Genomic DNA, 21,090 nt, shown 5'->3' with positions numbered 1-21,090 from the left:
GGGCGAAGCTACTTAAGGCGGCACCCGTTCGTCCCTCGTAGTCGTAGTCGTAGTGCGTAACCAGTCTTACGCTTTGACCTCCAAGGTGGTGCCGGTGGGAGATTTTTCCTGTGCGTTGTTGAACAATAAAAAATTCGCAGCGTTAGCTAAAAGCCGACTTCTTCTGTCTCTCATTCCCATTAGCAGCCATTCTTTACCTCCAAGGTAGTGCCTGGTGAGATTTCTCCTGTGCGTGATTAAACAATAAAAATTTTGTTCAAAACGCCGTTGATTGATGAAATAAACCAACGAAAGACGCCAGATGCTTTGTAAAAGCAAAACGAAAGAACGCCAGATGTTTCTAAAGCAAAACGAAAAGACGCCAGCTGCTTAACGAAAGACGCCAGATGTTTTCTAAAGCAATGGTTTTCTAAACAATGAAAATTCACAGCGTACATGCAAAATTAAAGTGAGCTGCAAGTCGTCATAACTCATCGAACCTTTAGTATAAACGCGCCCGATCTCACGTCGATGATGATGTACTGGGCAGAATTCACGGAAGATTCACGGTTTACCGATGAACCTCCGCAGCTTCGCCCACTCATCATCATTCACTCCGTGGATATGCTGTGATTTTTTGCTCTCTGCTTTGATGTTAAGTTCATTGACAAACCGTAAAATTTTCAGGGGGTTCGCATACTCCGAAACATTCCCGGCTGTCATAGGCCGGCTCATGGTCCTCCATAAAGGGGGGGGGGAGACGGCAATTCCCCCCCCCCCCCTGTTGCCCCTGCCCCAGTCCGAAAGAAAACGAGCCCCGCAATGGATGGAAAAATGAAAGTGCAGCGACGACCTGGGTATATAGGGTCTGGCGCCGCGACAAGGGTTTGACCATGTCCTTTCCCCAGAAAGCGCGACAAGGCGTTTTCCCGCGCCCGGTCGGCGGCATCAGCGGCAGGCATCTGACATCTGTGCGGCGCCTTTGGAAGACGTCTCCTTGATAAGTGGCTGTCTTGGGGGAATCCCAGTGGCGTAACTATGGGGGGGGGGGGGGGGGCGGGGGGTACAAGTGCCCCGGGCGCCACTTGGGATGGGGCGCCGAGCCGAGTCCGCCCGACATGCGCTCGGGGACTTCCTGAGGACCGTGCCTCGTGGAAAGGTCGCCCCTACAGGTTCGAAACCAGTGGGGACATGCCCCCATACTGTTACAACCATGGTGTCGGAACGAAATGTTTTTCGTTTCGGTTTTAGTTTCGTTCCACCGCAAAAAGTTCCGTTCCGTTTCTGTTCCGGAACGAAAAAAAAATGTTCCGTAACGGTTCGTAACGTTTTTTTTTTTATGGAAAAATTTGAAGCTAAAGTAATCATTAAAAAAAATTTGATTTGTGATGTAGTTATTTGCCTTCCTCCTAACAAAGCGGGACAAGGGTAAAACACGTTCTTCAGAGGAGCGGAAGTAACTGTACGATGAATTCCTACCAACTAGCACAAACCAGTATACCCTTCAAAGTCATAGTATTTATTTTTTCCAAATTCAATCACGATTTTTAGTGGGCTCAGTGCTTTGTGTCAAGGGAGTGAGAACGATCTCAGAAGCAGCACGTCACTGAGTGCACTCTGCGATGTGCGAGACCGCTGTTTTGGTAAAAAGATTGCCAGGCCTGCGCGGAATGTGCAGCAAAGTCACAGCGAAAGTTGGAAGAGCGGACTTTGTAGAGCCCGTTGTAGAGTCTTTTGGGGCAGCTGATACAAGTACACATGCAGGGTACCCACTACGCCATAAATCATCGTAATTTTTCTGAAGTACCGAAGTTCCCACTATGCCATTTTTCGTGATTCTTCGGATAATCGTGGTAGCCGCTACACATCTGTAAGGCATTATGTGCGCTTTGTGACGTGGCTGATGACGATGAATTATGGCTGAGCACTTTGCAGTGGGTGGGAAGCATTTTAAACCACACACTCTTTGCGGAATAAGCATTCTGTGATGGCTGGTTGTCGTTTTACTCTTCTGCCACGCTGTATTACATATGTTAACACGATTCCTTGCCCGACATGACGCCTGTATAGAGTATTTTTGCGAAGGAGTTATAAGCACCAGCGTGGCACTGTGGTGGAAGACTCGACTGCCACGCAGGGGGCGCGGGTTAAAATCCTATCCGATCCTATAAATTTGTTTCCCATTTTATTTTTTTCTTACTTCACGCGATAGTGGTCACGAACACGGGCGGCGGCGGACAACTATGGTGCCAAAATCAGCTGTTGTGATCTCATAAGAGCCTTCGCTGTAACAAACTTCAGCGCCGACAATGCCCTCTCCACTTTGGCCTGCGTGACAGGCCCTCAAAAGTCCACTTGCGTTAATATAAACATCTCTGGTTGCCACTGTTTTCGTTTTTCGCACAATTTCAACATATCTTTGCTTTGAAATTGCTGCCTGAGGTACGCGTTAATACTGTACCCTGAAATATGCTCACATTGCATGAGCTCAGTTGTTCCGGACTGCGAAGTTTTCTCGTGAACCGAAAAACGATTGAAAAAATTTCGGTTTCACTCCGGAACGAAATAATAGATAAAGTTTCGGTTACGTTTTCGTTCCGGTCAAAAATATCGTTTTTTTCGTTTTTCGTTTTCGGTTTTCGTTCCGTTCCGACATCCCTGGTTACAACACCCCCTTCCTCGCCTTCTTCTCCCCTGGTGCCAGCCGTGAGACTAGAGACTCCTTTGACTAGCTAAATGGTGCTCCTTTCCTACAACAAACGAAACAGAATCTTCTTGAAGCCTGTGGCAGTGATGCTACTGCTGCGCCAATTGCGCCAGACTGCGCCAAAGTGCCCTGGCTGCTACAACCTGCTACATTTCCTCAAAATTTGGCGACTCTGCGCCAAGCCTGCGCCAAAGGGGTGTACTCTGACTTTCAGAAATGAAAAGGTTCCCCCATTGAGAGCGACATCGCGCTGTACGCGGACGTACGCGGAAGCTCTCGATGAGAGTGATGAAAATGGAGACAAAATACATATCAATATGGTGTTGTCAAGCGGACGAAGGAGCTGCGTTTTGTGTTTTTTTTTTTTGTAATCAAAGCATCAACTGTAGGCAACATGGCATAGCAGCAGTCAAGCGACATGCAGCCATGAAACGGCACATTGATGCTATACCAGTCGTTATTGAGACGCTTCAGGTGGGCTGCAGCGGCCGAAAACGATCCAGCCGACTTTGGAATTCGGCAGTCCGTGGAACGTTTTGCAGTGTGACCGCGTGACAAACGCAGAAACTCTGTTTGTGCTTGGCATGACTCTCAAGGGCATCCCATACTCGTGGGCCGATACAGCAACTGCCTTGTTTCCCAAGTTATTTGGAGATTCCGAAACAGCGAAGCAGTTTAGTTGTAAGAGGTTCAAGGCATCCTACATAGTTAGTGATGGCCTCGGGCCGTATTTCAAGAAACTTGTGCTTGACGAGCTGAACAAGCCGGATGTGGTTTTTTCTGTTAGCATTGACGAGACCCCTCTTCCTGAACAGAGGCGCCAACAACTTGATGTTGTAGTTAGGCATTTCTCCAACAAAATGCAGCGAGTTGTGGAACACCTGCAGTCTTTCCGGCTGGGCTCTGCAACTTCGGAAATTTTGGCTAGTGAAGTGCGGAGAGCAATGATGGACTTGCCGCAGAAAAATGTCATTTGCTTTTCTACGGATGGCCCTAATGCAATGAAAAGCTTCAGAAAAAAGATGCAGGAAGCATACCTTGACATCATAGATGTAGGAGATTGCTGCTTGCACAAAGTGCACAACTCATTTGCCCGCGGCTTGAGTGCTGTTGGCTCGGATGTCGACGCTGCTGTGGTCGATGTTTATTACTTTTTTAAGAATTCTTCGGCTCAGAATGAATTGTTGAAGGCAGAGCACCCGCTCCAAAAGCTAGTTTTGCTGCTCCAAAACGCAATTTTGCCTGCTCCAAAAGCTGCTCCAAAGTGGCCTAAGCCAGTAGCATCACTGCTGTGGCTTCCGACGTTCAATTTGTCGGTGCTTTGTCGGCGTAAGCAGCACTGCCTTTTTTCGTTTGGTCCAGCGTATCTTCTGTCTTGAAATTGTTCTCGAGGAAGTGAAGGCTTGCGCTGTATTCTGTAGCCCTTTCGTGAGCACGTCTCTGCGCCACGACTTCGGAACGCCTCTCGTTCTATCCCTTTTTTTTTTCTCATATCCAAGCCCATGAAAAGCAATAAGATAAAAATGTCGGTGTAAGCCCCTTTCCACATACACATAATATTAACCATGAACGTACTGTTAGGAATCAGGTTGCGTGGCCCATCGCTACCGCCACCGTTATGGTCCGATGTCGTCCCTCAGGCTCGCTGCTGGGAATACGCGTCGTTGTATCCCACCTCTGGAACCGCTGTTGGAACTCAGGTTGCGTGGCCGGTGCGAACACGGGTGTGCATCGTGCTCGGAGCAGTCAGGAAGGACAAGATGAAGAAGGAAATACTTTATGTACAGACTATTTACATGTTTTCGCTCTCAGTCAACATGACTGCCAGCCCGACCACGTCGGCTAGTTCGACTCGGTTCGACTCCCCCCAACCACGGACCGGCACGGCCTTAAATCGTGTAGCCGTCCATTGTCTTGTTGACCCTCCGCCGGTTGCAGATGTTGATTCCCCTCCATGTTCTCCGAATTGGGATGCGCCGACATGAGCAGCACGTAGGTGCTGACTTCCCTCCGTGTTCTCCGAATTGGGATGCCCCTTGTCTGTTCCTTCCATCGCCCTCAGGAATGCTGTTCTCAGTCGTTAGGCAGCGTGAAAGCATGACGACTGGTATCAGTTGTCGGGGCCGGCTGGGCCAAGACGCCGTTTTCCAGGATCCCTCTTTTTTGGAAAGTCGGCGACATTGTGGCCTTTGTGCTGAGGCACAACAGTACCTATCCAGGTGTAGTCTGGCCCCAGTGATGTTGGCGTAGTTTATACGAGCGAGCCTCGCAGCGATTCTGCGTCGGATTTCACACGTGTTCTGCCGCTGTCCCCGCAGAGAACTATGGTAAGGTGACTATGGGGCTTCGATGGTCTTGATCTCATGGTACATTTCTCCTCACCCTCCCATCCTGCTCTTAGGTTGCGTGCCGCATTACACGGGCGGATTGAGGGGCCTTGCATGGCCCTGCTCTGCGGCGGCTCTCTTCACGGCGTGGCGCCTCTGCTCGAGTTCTGCAAAAGGAAAACAGCGTTAATGAAAACAAAAAATAAATACGCGAGAACATAAGCAGTATTTGGCAATCGGACGCCTCGCATGCCGTCGACGAAAACGACGCTTCGTTTCCGTCGGTTGGAGCCAGGCTTCGTACGCAGAAAGAGCTGCCGCCGCCGCCGCGAGAGCACGGGGGATCATTGCAGACACATTGAAATGCAATCCTGCTTCCATGTTCAGATCTTCGCTGCGAGGTCCTAAGTCTGCAACCACAGCTATCGCGGCAATCATGAAAGCCGCGGCTTCAGTGCACCGCGACCAAGCAGTGGCCATTTGCACGCGTGGTGACGTGTGATGGAGCTTTCTTGTTCACTGAGAGCAATCAGATTCGTGACGACATCGCTTCGGCGCTGAGTCTGGGACGAGAGAAATTCAGTAAGAGATATTCGGTCTTCGCTAACCTTATCTCCACTAATAACTTATCTTTTCACGCCCAACCTGCACGCATTCTTCAATGCCCCTGCTCATTCCACCTCAACTTATATTTCTCGTTAGCGTACCTTTAACGTTCCTAACTGACTGTGCGTATGGGACACCCAAGCAGGAAAGTTACACCAGAAAAAAATTTATACGCTCAAGTTTTACCCACTACCTCGGGGGAGAAGGCGAATCACAAACATCGACTTCACTGTCGGCTTCCGTGAAGCGGTATAGTACAATGACACTTTATTTTCTGCTAATAGTGCTCAAGATTTTTCGTTTGGTGTTTCATGTAAACGGGTTATGGTGCATGGCTACATGAGATGGTATCGGCGTCATCTGGTCGATATAGACTTTGGATGAGGCACAAAACACACACAAAAAAGGCTATATAATGTTTCAAATGGATAACGTTGTCATCAATATAACTTTACCTTATCTCATACATGGGTCATTACCGAAGGCGATTTGACGCCGCGGTTCCACCAACATATATCTACCTCCGAAATGACTAAAATCTGGACGACGATTCTGGACTCTAAAATAGAGAGTTTTATTGCACGGTTATGTATCAACACATGTTGACCTCAGGGGTTCCCTCAAGAAGTAAGCGCTTTAGACAAGTCACGCATGTGTAGCTCATGATCGCACTTATTAAGAAAATAATAATACAAAAAACATGCGATGAAGAGTCATGTGTGGGCCGCTGTTCGCTAGCGAGAGGTCCGCGGGCCGCGTGTTTGAGACCCCTGGTCTAGACTGCAGCCGACGGGCGGAAATGTGTGACCGGAGAGCGACAGCTCTTTCCTTAATGCGCGTGCGCCATGTCAAATATAAAGAATGCGTTTTTTCTTGGCAACCATTGTTCAGAATCAAAATGAGCACTGGCGCCGCAAAAGGCAATAATATATGCGACAAGGGTTTGCCGGAAGGAATTTTAGAATGCATCATTAGCACTGATAAAAAAATGTAGACATAGTATGCATATTTGATTTACAAAATAAATCATTTTGAAGAATACATTTCATGGTGATGTAGCCAAAAACGACAAGAACCGTTTACATGCCTACTTCGTCGATCTCTTTTGTGTGGTTGTATGTAATTTACGAACTTTTCGTGCAAAGCGAGACAACAGGACATCGGCAAGGTCCATTTCTTCTTTCACATTTTTCTAACCTTCTGGACTTCTGGAGTGTCGTACGATGCGTGGATGTGCAAGACGGCTTTAGTCCACTGTAGTAAACAATCAATCAAGATAAATAATAATAATAATAATAATAATAATAATAATAATAATAATAATAATAATAATAATAATAATAATAATAATAATAATAATAATAATAATCACTGTCATTGCTATCATGAAGGGTGCGGAAATATATTTGCCATGGGCGCCGTCCTATCTAGTTACGCCACTGGGAACCAGCTCTCAGCCAAGCAGGTGTATCAGCCCACAGATCCCCGGAAGACGGTATGCCGCCATGGGCTGTTCCAGCCTGGTTGCGATGGGCACGCTCATTGGGTGGGCACACAGGTGTATACATGACCGTGGCTAAGGTCCCTCTATTTTCCGCGTGCGGTCGCACTAGAGCAGGAAAACTATAGTCCTCGCCGTCCACGAGGCATGGGCTGCGACGCTATCGAACTGTGAAAGCCCTCAGCGAAGTTCGCGCATCTGCCCTTATCGACACTGGAGCCGCCGTATCCGTTATGGGCGCAAAACTTAGCCGCTTACTCCGAAAAGTGACGACGCCACTTTCTGGGATGCCCCTCCGTACCGCGAGCTCCCAGAGTATTCATCCTATACAGCAGTAAGCACTGCACGCTCGCGTCGTCATTCAGGACGTTCTGTACGACGTCGAGTTCATCATAATTGCTGCATGCTTTCACGACGTCATCCTGGAATGGGATTTTCTCTCCCGCCACGACGCCGTAATTCATTGCGCACCAGCCGAAATCGAACTCTCACCGTCCTCACATGTTGAAGCCAGCAGACAGTCCATCGGCATTGAGCAAAATGCTCGTCAACGACGATACCAAAGTGCCTCCAAGCTCGTCAACGGCTGTGTCAGTCTATAAATTGCGCCGGTCTCTCCGGCACCATTGCACTTCTTACACCATTTGACCGCGTTTGCACTAGGAAAGGGTTGCTGGTACTTTTCGCGACCGTGCAAGTCACTCAGGACAGCACCGCTATTTTTGTTGCAAACCCATTACTCAGTTCCAAGGCTTCGCTACAATTATACAAGTTGATGAGGTCACGGTAACAGATCCGGCACTAATTGCTGATCATTTTAATAAATACTTTCAGAGGGTCTTTTCCGAACCACAGTATTATGAACTGCGAGACCCGATGCCCATAATCACGGATGATGTTCTGATAACTCGTGAAGGTGTTTTACAAATGTTACTTAAGGTTAATCCTAAGAAATCGTCAGGCCCTGACGGCATTGGTAATTCATTCCTACGACGCTATGCTGAACAAATCACTGACTTCCTTACTGCCCTTTTCAATGTATCACTCAAATATGGTCAGATACCAGCCGATTGGCGTAAAGCTTGTGTTGTGCCGATCTTTAAAAAGGGTAATCGCTATTCCTTGACAAACTACCGTCCTGTTTCTATCACTAGTAGCTGCTGTAAAATGTTAGAGCATGTTGTTGCAAATTACATTAACACATTTTTATCAGAAAATAATATTTTGTCGCCTAATCAACATGGTTTCCGAAAAAATATGTCTACGGTAACACAGTGCATGAATTCGCACGGGTTCTAGATATATCTGGGCAGACTGATGTGTTCTTTTTAGATTTTAGCAAAGCCTTTGATAAGGTGCCTCATGGAAAACTTTTGTTTAAACTCGAAAATATTGGGCTACCTTCGGGTATCGTTAAATGGATTCATATGTACTTAAATAACAGAACTCAATTTGTTGAGGTCAGGGGTTGTTCTTCTTCTTCGCTAAATGTTTCTTCTGGTGTGCCACAAGGTAGTGTGTTAGGCCTCTTGTTATTCTTAATTTTTGTTAATGATTTAGTTGATGTCGTACATAAGGACATATCCGTCCGATTATTCGCGGATGATTGTGTTGTTTTTAAAGAAATATGTTGTGTAAATGACCACATATTACTTCAACAGTCTCTTACAAGTATAGACGAGTGGTGTCAAAACTGGGGCATGGAACTTAATAGTGACAAAACAGTTCTCTTGAGAATAACAAGAAAACGAACTCCCAGCCTTTATACTTATTTTCTCCGCAATAACCCACTCAAAGACGTAGAAAAATACAAATATCTAGGAGTCACTTTGACAAAGTCACTTACGTGGTCAGACCACATTACAAGCATATGCACGGCTGCACCTAGGAAACTGTGGTTTCTTAAGAGGAAACTTAAATCCTCCACGAAGGAGACCAGATTATTGGCATATAACACCTGCATTCGATCAAAACTTGAATATGCCTCGGTTGTTTGGGACCCTCAATGTAAAAAAGATATTGCCTTGATTGAAAAAGTTCAACGGAAGGCTGTCAGACTTATATTTAGCAAATATAAAAGATATGATTCGCCAACACAACTTATGCAACTGAACGACATCCAAACACTGGAAACTCGCAGGAAAATTAATCGGTTAACGTTCCTACACAAAATTCTTTCCGGTAAAGTTACAGCAAGTCTGCCCAACTGTGTGAAACCTCTATCTTCTAGAAAAACAAGACATAAGCATAAATATTCATTGGCGCCAGTTTTTGCCCGTACCACTGCTTTTAAAAATAGTTTTTTCCCTAGGACTATTGCTGACTGGAACTTTTTGCCAATAAGTGCTTTTCAGTCCGAAGATATTGAAAAACAGCTTGAAACTTTTTTTGTTTAGTTCTGAATGATGTATCCATATGGTGTGTATTCGCAGTGCCCGAGTAATGTAGTTAGTTGACTTCTGCTGCGCATGAGTGTTCTGATCACTGTTTATGTGCCGTAACACTGTTGTGCAAGTGCACTATAAGTTGTCTAATTAAGTGCTGTGACATTGTACTTTTTTCGTTGTTGTTGCCCCTCCTGCTTGGGCCTAAGTATAGGCCTGCAGAACCTGTAAATAAATAAATAAATAAATAAATAAATAAATAAATAAATTAATAACATTCATTCATTCATTTCGTAAGCAGGCAATTGAGTGACAGTTCATGTAGAATGCTGGCGCAAGTGCCCTTCAGAGGGAACAAAACACGCACTCGCGCTATCCTGTCGGTGAAAACATCTCACTCTGCCTTAAAGGAGTCATGAACCACCCGTCGGGCTTGGTGAGAAAGCACATCCCGCGGAAAGCAGACACTGCTGTGAGCAGCTCAGCCAAATATACAGTCGTGCGAAGCAAGGAGAACTTACCAGTGGAGCGCGAAGTTGCCATTAGGGAGTTTTCGAATAGCGTATACGCAAAGCTTTGCGTTGGCCTTTCGCGCAACTGCGCATAGCGGGCCGCAAACGCTAACTTAGCAAACGCTATTCCAAAGCTCCCTATTTTCTCAGGCGCCCTCTTTTCATACCTGCAGAGGCCCGTCCTCACTCGTTTATATATGAGCTGCTGGTGCCTGCTGTTTGACGTCGAACAGTGGATAGCATGCTATTGGCCAATCGCCGACATGAATCAAGAGCGGCGTTTGGATCAGGTGTGCTTCTTGCCACGGGGTGTCGCCACGCGCTAGCGCCGCTCTACATAGTCGGCTAACATTACACAGTGAGCCACACTCGAGCACTCAGGAATCACAACGGGAAAGAGCGATCGCGTTTATTCATCACGCGCGCTGACGTAATTTCTTTCCCCCGTGCCACCTCTCCCTGTGATCCTCATCGGGTCGAGGGAAGAGGGAAAGCGCTTAAAGGGGCCCTGCAACACTTTTCCAAGTAGCCATGGAATGGCCTCACTAAAGGAACTTATTGCTTGACGAATCGAACGCCGCAAAAATTTTTAGAATCCGTCCAGTATACGAGCGGAGTTACAAAGATTTGTCGCACGCTGTAATTGCTTTCTCTCTTTCGCCCCGACGAAAGCCCTGGAAGCTAAGCAGGGTGGGGGGGGGGGGGGGGGGGCGGAATGGCACGGGCGAAGAAAGTGCGTCACGCGCGCCTCCTGACCTTGAGCAGATTTTTTTTTTTTCCTTCGAACGTGTGCCGTACTTTCAGTGCGACCGCGCGCGCACGCGGGCGAGGGCGGCCTCTCGCGGCGGCCGCAGTAACTACCGAACGTGCCATGCTCAAGTCAGCCAATGGCGTGAAACCTGCCTGTGACAAGCATCATTTTTTGTCGAGAGAAGTGGGAGCGCTCTTTAGCTGGCTTTGCGAATTTATTGTGAATCCCAGGCAGCGTACTGCCCTCTACCGATCGGCAGCGTTTTCTGCTGGAAAAGCGTTGCAAAATCTCTGAAAGTTCGCTTGCTCTGACGGATTCGAGAAACTTTTGCGGCAATCAGTTCGTGGGGCAGTAAACCGCAATAATGAAGTCATTCGATGATTACTTGGAAAAGTTGTTCAGTATACCTTCTCTTAAATAGAATATGAACAGTGAAGGCACTGTCAACCCTGTTGCGTGACAGCAGGTTCGCGGACTCTGTCCGAGATATATATCGTTGCTTATCACTAAACACTCGCAGATAACGCTTACCCTTCGTTTCTGTATTAGTGTGTTTTAGCTGTGCCGGCTTACCGCTCGGAAAGTACGGTAATACCGTATAGCGGCTGAAAAGTGCGCATGGGCGAACTTTACCGTATACGGAAACTCTTCCCTAGCAAAAATTCTAATAGAAGCTTGTATTAGTCTAATAAGTTTTTCTATTAGATGTATTGGTCTTATAAAAATTTTTATTAGCCTAGTAGATGGATGTATTAGTCTAATACATTCTCCTATTAGCCCTATTAGTTTCTATTAGTGAGCTGTATAAGACTTGTATTAGTCTAATAGGTCTCGTATAAGTTTTGGTCTGGCACCTATTCGGCTAATAGAAATAAGGGTATTTGGTTTAACAAGCTGGATATTTGTATGTAAGTGTTCAACTGCAAAATTGATGACTCAATTGGTTCATCTATTAGCCTTATTAGTTTGTATTGGTATGTTATATATGACTTGTTGAAATTGATATTAGCCTAATAGGTAGATCGTACGGGCTTTTGTCCTGCACCTATATTAGGCTAATAGAAATATGGTTATTCTCTTAAACAAGCTAGGACATCAAGTAAATGTTAAACCACAAAATTTGTGACATAAGGATGACCTCTGGGTTACTAACATGTTTATGGTGGCGCATGTCAGGCATGCATCATTCTGATTCTGAAGAAGATTTTCTCGCGCTGTGCATAAAGTATATGTTTCACAAAAGAAAAGAGTACGGCATCTATTAATAAGTGCCTCACATTTTGGAATTAACATCACAGAGCTATTGTGATCTGCACAATTTTCATAATAGCCTTGTTGCCCATATTGGCCAGACTTAAGGTTTTGATCCTTGTTCCTTGTAAATGCGACCATCACTGATTCCTTTCACAATGCCATCATGAGTTTCAGGTTGCCTTCTCTTCAACGTGTCCATTAAGCCCTATGACACTGCTTTGTCCAAAAGCATGACTTGAATTTGTTTCTTGAGGTCCAATGTAACAACAAATTTTGACCAGAGATTTTGGTGGTACAATGTGGGCATGAAAAAACCTTCTGACGAGGATTCGATATCACAGCTTCGCATGCTTGACAAAAATAGTGACGCTTGACAAGGTTATCCATCCACTGCCTGCACGCTTTCCTTAGCATCCAACTCGAAGTAGGAAGGACGAGCTTGCCCAGGAAAAGGTTAATTATTCCCACAAGCTTCTCCATTCCTGTCCAGTTCAGTGCTACTGACACAGTGTACGCCATCAGCGTAAGCATGGCATCTCTAACAGTCATGTCCGAGTTGGGAAGGCGTTCGCCAGAGAAGATGAGACAAAATTCACCAGCATCACCTTCGCACCTATATGTATCGCTGCAATCTTCAGCGGAACCACTAGATTCACTGTCAGACAGATTGCTAGCGACGCCGCAGCTTTCTGCACGATCACTTGCACTTCCACTTTGGTCGCTTGCATCGTTGTCAGAAGCTTCACGGGGCGAGTCACTCACGCCGGTATTTGCACTTGCGGCAGCACAGTTGACAAGAGGCGACTACCTGTGCGAAGGTGGCTTGGTGCACTGGCGGTTATCCTGGTACCTCGAAGATGTAGTACGTGATAATAAATAAGCCGCCTCCGGCTCCAAATAACGTTTCCTCCGCTCTGCTGTTTCAGACGTGCCGCCATCATGACGGATAGCGCCTAAGTGCCTTTTATCACTGCACCATATCCGAAAAATGAAAAACCAAGTCAGGACTCGACTGATTCAATTTGACTGAGACCGCGACTAAAAGAACAATGTTTGCTTGTTTGTTTTCTTGCTTTTTCCCTCTATGGCGATGGCGATCCTACTGTCCCATATAGACGGCGTATTTTATTAACTACTCATACAGTATAAGAAAGCAAAAAAAAAGCGAAAAAAAATTTAACATCGGAAAAATTGAACAACAAATTACACAGGCACGCAAACGCGTATTTGGTTTGGAGTGTGAATGAAACGTACTTACCGCTGGTGTCATGCCAAAAGCATAAACTTGCGCAAAAAGTACTTTTGTGATTACTTGTATTCCCGCGCAGATTCAGTGAATTTTTCCTCCGTAATGGGATTTGTGAGGATTTTAGAAATGTCCAAATGGTGCAAACTAAATTAGGATTTCTAGGCGCAAACTCGCTTCCCACCCCATCAGCATCGTCACCGCCATCAGCTTTAACACGTGTGTTTCGCCGCTGGGCCTTCCGCTGCTGGGCCCAACGTTTCTTTCTCTGCGGTCTACGGCAAGCGAAGTTTGACAGCGCAGTTATATCACCACGTGTAAAACCTGCACAATGTACGCTTATGTGCGCTTCAAGGACGACGGCGTGAAGGTTGTCTGCACGAAGAAAGAATTAAGAGATTCTCTCCGTATAGTATCAAAGACTTCGACAACAAACAATGGCACAGTGTACGCTGGGATGACGAAAACAGCGGATATTTCAGAGCCCAGATTATGAAGTTGTTTGGTGAGTATGCTTTTGTTGTTCATTGTTTGATGGTGCAATTTCAGGGACAATCGATATATGCACATCGCGTGTACCTGTTTTCAGTAACCAAAGAGGAGGCTGATGCTTCCGCGGAAAGCTCGAGCAAGAGATTTTCCTGCCCCCAAATGCCTATGGACAGCAGTTTAGAAGGCGACACCGCAGCGAGTGGGGAATCCTACAGAAAGGTGAATCTTGCAAATGTTTGTTTAGCACTACTCAATTACTTAAGGCTGGACAGCGCTTTTTGGCGACGCCGATTTGCTGATGGCCTGCATGGTCGGATGACTTGTGCCTCACGTGTACCGATCTATGGGCCGCCGAACATTCTTTAACAGTGTTCTCAGTGTCCTCGTTCCCGTGAAATGAGTGAAGGCTTACAGCAAAGCTGCTGCATAGCCCCAAGCAACTGTACTGTGTAGTCCTAAGTCCGCCGAGTAGAAAATCGGGAGGAGCTCGCATATCATTACAGGATCATCAAAAATTAAATCCTGTTTTTGTCATTCCTTTGTTTGTTTGTTTTGCCTACTTGAAATCATGAATGGTTTCCCTACTTTAGCTATTTCATGACCATCTGCAAGTGAGTCTGTTTACTGACGCACATGCACCAGTTTGCATGCAGGTACAGTCAGTGTAGAGACAAGTAGCCAGCCAGACCGAAGGTATCTACTGCATTTCAGATAATCAATAACTACACATGCAACATTTCTATATGCGGCCAAATTTGTTGGCGCTGGCATACATAGCCAACAGAAGAATTGCACTGAGTTGGCACCGTAGTTCTTGCAAAATTTAAGGCTGTAGCCGAGGCCAGCTTGGGTTGCTGTCAGCTGTTCAACCAGTAGACAAGTGCAACGTACCATATCTGTGCATGCATACATACATTTCTGTGGTTTCTAGTTTTCACCAAATTATTATTTTTTTGCTTCTGCCTGTACCAGCACAAAAGACAAAAACAAGTGCCAAAATCTCGTGTGAAGGATACCGAGGCACAGTTTAGGAAAAAACAGCTGGACCTTTTGTTTCCTCCTGAAGCATGAAAGGGAGGAAATTGTCTTCGGCAAGAAGTTGTGAGGCTGCGCAAGATCTTCAAAGCAGGTTTGTGGTACAATTGTTATCATGTTGGGCACTTCATTGAGATCATCCACTTTGCATGCATTTTCGATTTCTCTTTTGATAATTACTCTGTTGCCTTTTACCGTGCCCAGTAATGTAAGTTGTTTATCTGTTCTTCTATTCTGTGACCTGCACAGCATGCAGTAGCATGTCACATTTTGTTAGAAATGATGAAAACACTCAGTTATTTGTTAGTGCATTTTCAAATATCTGCTGCTTTATTTCGTTTACGTTTAATCTAATTTTTTTTTCTCCATATTTTACTATGCATGATCCTCGGCATCCTCAATTATATGTCAAGTTCCCAAACCTGAAAGCTGACGTAGCACGCCCTCTGAAACCTGAAGCTGAGCAGCAACAGTCCCCTTTATAGGGCACTGTTGCTGCTGCTAAAATTAAACATTGACAGCTGCGCAGTCTCATCTTCTTTAATTTAAGCTGGGGGAAAGAAGCAGAATAAAATTCCACTGGTGTTCAATTTTTTGCTGTTGTCTGATCTGATGTCAGCAAATGAGAAATTGTAGCATGTGTCAGCCATGTTGTTAATGGATGAAGCTCTGCCTCTGTAGTTTTTATTGCGACAGATGGTTGCCTGTTACTGCAGCTATTTGAATATTAGTTTCCGATTTAGTGTCGTATTTGTTTCATGTTTTCTGGAATAACGCATCTCGAGCTAGTTCGTTGAACATAACAAGGCAAAAACAGCGCGCACTTGACGTGGACGGACAGAAGGAACACAGTGCCTGTGTTCTGTGTTTGTGAGCTTAAAAAGTGATTTACTTATGTGTTTGGTTCTAGATTTCTTCAGCCACTCCTCGTCCAGAAGTATCCATTTAAGGAGGTTGACCTCGCGGTAAAAATAGCGGACATCATGAAGGTACCGACGCCACCAACTCAGCAACTAACACCACCACCTCAGCAGCCAAATGAGGAAGGTTAACTGTAGAGGGCTCACCTCACTTGACGATTTAAATAAAGTGTGTTTGTGTTTGACAACTGCCTTTGTGTCATATGCAGTGACATGCATGCCGCTGCCGCATGCTACGAGCAAAGCCTGCTCGCTGCCAGTGCAGGCACCTATTGATCTAATAGAGGCTATTAGTTTATGCGTATTAGCCTAATACAGGCTATTAGCTTATGCCTATAAGCCTAATACAGGCTATTAGCTTATGCCTATAAGCCTAATACAGGCTATTAGTATATGCCTATAAGCCTAATACGGACTATTAGGTTATGCCTATGAGCCTAATACAGGCTATTAGTTTATGCCTATGAGCCTAATACAGGCTATTAGTTTATGCCTATGAGCCTAATACAGGCTATTGGTCTTGTCCTATTAGTGTTGTCCAATAAGACTTGTACAGGCTATTAGTCTTATACTGTATTAGTCTAATACATGTATTAGTGTCCATAACCTAGTAGGCTATTAGTTTTTCTATTAGAATTTTTGCTAGGGTTTCCATAAACACTATAATCGGGTATACGCTAAGGTGCGCAACGTGCGAAATTTCATTAAATTTCATTGATCCTATCGACGCGACGTTAGACGCCGCTATTCACAAGCTTATACATTCTTCCCATAACAATATGGAATAATTTTAGTTTGCTTGGAGTTATATCATTCTACCCGATCGCGTCAGCCATAAACTTGAGCGGCCTGGACAGGTGGTGCCATCTGGCGGTAGATTGAGCAACCATTCAAGCGCGCAACCAAAACAAGTGTGTTCTATTTACTGGAGAATCTGGCTAGCCTCCGAATGCGTCCGAATCGCAGCTGCCATTGTACGACAGCTCCGAGGAGTTTGTGCACGTGGCACGGTCGCTCACGTGCATGGTACGGCTGGTGCGGAGTGGTCATCTTTCCGCTGAGAGTTTGCATGCTCTCATACTCCGCGCTGGCGGGAACGGCATGCACTCTAAAAAGACAGGGCGTGCAAACACGGACGCAAGAACCAGTACGCCAGTGCCCACTACGCCATAATTATTCATTTTGTTAATCAGCGAAGGGCCCACATACGCGTCCGTAAGGCGACACGCGAACCTCCGCAGCTGTTCACTTTGTCGATGTTTTTGCTGCTAATGATGATTATTACAAATGCCTGAGTGCTTTGTGATGGGTGGGCCTTTAAAACACCCACTCGTTGCTCGATTCACACGTTTTGACACCTGGCGCGATTCTACGCTTCTTCCACGAAATATTACATGCGTTAGACACTGCTCTATACATGACATCCATAGCGCTTTTTTTTTTTTTCCAAGGCACTTTCAAGAAAAAGCGTGGCTCTGTGGTAGAACACCTGCTCGCCACGTAGATGGCCTGAGTTCGATTATCACTCGGGCCCAAAAATTTTATTTTATTTTATTTGCGTCATTCTCGATTTTTCGGTCACGGACAAGATGATGAATTTTCGCTCAACCAACGACGCCGACACCGGAATTTCTGCGAAACGAGCTCTTTAACGCTCTCGCGTTACTATAACTCTCGGTGTTTTACGTCCCAAAACCACGATATATGATTATGAAGGAAGCCATGTCGAAGGCTCCGGAAAATTTGACCAGATCTGGTGTTCTTTAACGGATGCACCTAAATCGAAAAGTACACGGGCCTCAAGCATTTCGCCTCCATCAAAATGCTGCCGCCACGGCCGATATTCGATTCTGCGACCTTCGGGTCAGCAGTCATAACCCGACCATGCACCGTGGCGGGTTCCGGTATGATCTAAGGCAGAGAGTGTTGTTAGGCGCAATCGTAGCAACGCTTCGTATATAGGAACTTAACACGAGGCATCACAAAGTATTCTCTTCCGTTGAATGGTCTGTCGTGGCTTCCGCGATATAGCTCTGCGGCAACGCACCGCTGCCAATCGCGGAGGCCACGGGTCTGTTTTCATAGCGGCGTCATGCCTGTCGAAGGGTGAGCCTGTCCTGTTGTCAACACCTTTACCTGGGGAGGTGTTCTCGAATTATGTATTTAGTGGACTGTCCATTTTGGCCGCTGATTGGCCGGAGCTTGACGAGCATCACTATACCCTGTCTTCTTCCGCAAAGTCATTTGGACGCCACGGAGCTTTCCCAACTCCCGACACAAATGAGAGGAACGGAATGCACTTCAACACAATGAACGCTGCCTCCTGAAAGCAGCGCGAATCTCAGAGGCCGTGCATTATCTCTGATTCTGGGACCGCGTTAACCTTAAGAGTTATAGGTTTAATGCGGCATTGCCTGCAGCGCTCCCAATCATCTGGAATGCGCTCATATGCAAGGACAGGCATGCCAAGTTTGTTTAAATGTTCTGCCACTGTACCTTTCGTCCACTTTCTCTCTTCTAACGCTGGGAGTGTGCTATGCATCCGCATTGCGATGACGTGATCAGGATCGCAATGACGTCACGGCTTGCCACTTTTTTCGAGAGTGAATGCGCTCCGCCGAAATGGACACGTCCATTAGATGGACAGTTCGAGCGTATATCTCCCCAGATTTTAAGCAAGGTATTGCAGCGATGAATTACAGATGAGGACTTAGTGACGTCACTTCCGTCAGAAATGTTTCCGGCGAGCGCCGGCCACTGCGCTGAAGCGGTCGGCAGCGATGTAGCGATTTCCTTGCGTGATTAAAATAACAAATATTGTGATATGTTCTTGCAGGTGCGAAAGGCATCTCCAACTGCTATACTATACATTACCCGTGCTTAAATAAAACACCGGGGCTTGAAAAGTGTTAGAGGACCCCTTTAAAGGGGTGGTGCCACCGAATTTGGGGCTTGCGCGTTCTTTGCTGTAAGCTTTTCCTATATATCTCCAGAAAGCATGATACACGCACCAAGATTCATGTATTCTCGCTAAATAATTTAATATCGCCTTTTGATGTGGACAACTTTCGGTTTCGGTTTCTGGGCGCCGAAGTTGGGCAGTGACGTAGAAGTGTAGGAGCTTGGTCACGTGACCACACAAGGCTGTGACGCACTTAACCAGGAAGCGATCGAAACTCGGCCAGTGATGTAGCAACCGATGCTTTGCTGGTACTATAGCGAACTAGAATATATTCTAGTTCACTACAGGCGGTACATACGTTGCGGAGGTGGCGGAGGTCCGGCGGTCACTCACGTCAATACAGCAGATCTGGTGTGACGTCACTACAACCCATCCTACAGAGCTACGTCAGTGTTGGCGCGCTAGCGATGGGTCTCGGTCGGGAGAATGGGCAATTAGGCACACTTTGGAAGTGAATTAAAATATATTCTAAACGTTTGCTGTGTCCGACCCTTCGTGTGGAGTGTCCTTGCATACAGAGGAAACCCACAACAGGCTTGTTATAGTCTCGAAATTTGATGGCATCACCCCTTTAAGACGTTTTCTCACACACTGGAGCTGACATTTTGCGGACAAAAACACAAATATTAAAGATACACCGCTTACATGTGAATAAAATGCGCATTTAAAAGCCAGGTTTGCATGAGTAAATGTCCTTTTCTTTCAATTAATCGCGCTAAGTTTCTAGAAATTAGCGATGGCTTATCTTCAGCATATTCATCTGTATATGATTTGTGGGGTCTGAATATGAGCCGCTCTCGGAACGCACAGACAGCTCACGCTGTTGGGCAACAACCACACGTTTAAATTTATGAACCTGATTATACATCGCCGAGCTCGCCAGCCGAATCTAATACATAACTAGCAAGCTAATACAATACACAGGAAACATAACACATACAAGTTGCGCGTATGCGGCGTCGCCGACGCCGGCTCACCACGAGGGCCCGTGCGCCCGACTCGCGGAATACGCACGGACCCCGCCGAGAGCCGTCCATCCACGCACACCGAGCCTCGCTGCTGCTGTTTTCTCTGCGCAGTCTAACCTCTCTTCCGCCAGGCGGCGCTGCCGGCGCCACCGCGCTAAGCCTACATCGCGCGAGCACAGTGCCACCTCTCGCTCAGCGGCTGTTAATGATACCTGCGGCTAATCCGCGAGACGCGCGCGCGCCATGAGGCGCGAATGACTTTACAGTATAGTTATAGCACCCCATAGATTATACAAGCGCATCTATCGCAACAGAGTTCATTTACGTGCACATGTGTCGGAAAACAAACTAAAGCGGCATGCGGTCGGACGCTCCGATAGCTGGAACAAGAGCTATTTGCTGTTGTTCCTAAATTTCTTGCGAGCTGCAGGTGAACTGCCAACGAGCAGCGTTGAATAAAAACACAACATTGCCCGCATACACCCCAGAAAAAAAGCAGACATAACGTATACGTGCATGTGTCCATCATGTGTCTATCATAAGGCGGTCATGAAACACCCCGCGGGCTTCTTGAAAATACGCAGACTGCGTGCGTAAAGCAGACACTGTTACGAGCAGCTCAGCCAAATCTCGCATGCAGTCGCGCGCATATATGGGGTGTTTCGCAACTCTTACGACGAAAGTATTTCCGCCTCGACATAGAGTTCATGTGCGAAAACGACAGGAGCCTGACTGGCATAAAAGCTTTATTTAAAGGGGTACTGACACCTTTTTTCGAAGGCAAGTTTACTCTGCCATACAAATGTCCTGTATGCAGAGATGGCTCTGAGCAAGTGTGAAGCTCAGCAAATTCTGATAAGATATTTTAATTTGATATTAAAGGCAATTTTTCCATGGCGCATCTACTGACATCGAGACTAGCTTGACGTCAGGCTACAGTACAAATTCTGGTGACTTCACGCAGCAGTCGTGATGACGTTAGGTACCAAAACTTCCAAGATGGCCGCTTGAATAAAGGAAAGAAGTGTTAATTTCTAAGGGCTCGTTTTTCTTTGTTATACACAACATTAATGAGCACTAACAGACAATAATGCCAAGGAAAGTATAGGGGATGTTTTTAGTAGTAAATGTAAGGTAAATGTGAAGAAAGAAAAGTGGACGAAAAGATAGCTTGCCGCGGGCAGGGACCGAACCTGCGACCTTCGAATAACGCGTCCGATGCTCTACCAACTGAGCTACCGCGGCGGCCATCCCTCCGTCCACTTTATAGGGTATATATGTACATTTAAACGTGGGAGCGTCAGTCAGCGCCGCCAGTAGCCATGACGGCGAGTGTGGAACACTCTTTTTTGCCTGTTGGCGTCACGTAGCACGTGAACTTATTACGAGCTGGCAGCTGACCAATAATCCCTCACATACCACCTGAAAGCATCAAGTCTGCCAGAA

General features: G+C 46.2%; 1 long non-coding RNA gene across 1 annotated transcript; it reads left to right on the top strand.

The window, feature by feature from the left end:
- Positions 1-13,516: 13,516 nt before the first annotated feature.
- LOC119388737 (uncharacterized) lies at positions 13,517-15,791 on the top strand. The gene is made up of 3 exons (XR_005182814.2): positions 13,517-13,978; positions 14,732-14,888; positions 15,705-15,791. It is a non-coding gene; the product is annotated as an uncharacterized LOC119388737 (long non-coding RNA).
- The last annotated feature ends 5,299 nt before the right edge of the window (positions 15,792-21,090 follow it).

Source organism: Rhipicephalus sanguineus, chromosome 4 (assembly GCF_013339695.2).
Source record: "Rhipicephalus sanguineus isolate Rsan-2018 chromosome 4, BIME_Rsan_1.4, whole genome shotgun sequence".
NCBI lineage: Eukaryota > Metazoa > Arthropoda > Arachnida > Ixodida > Ixodidae > Rhipicephalus > Rhipicephalus sanguineus.
Note: the sequence above shows the minus strand (reverse complement) of the source record. Positions and strands in the feature narration are given on the sequence as shown.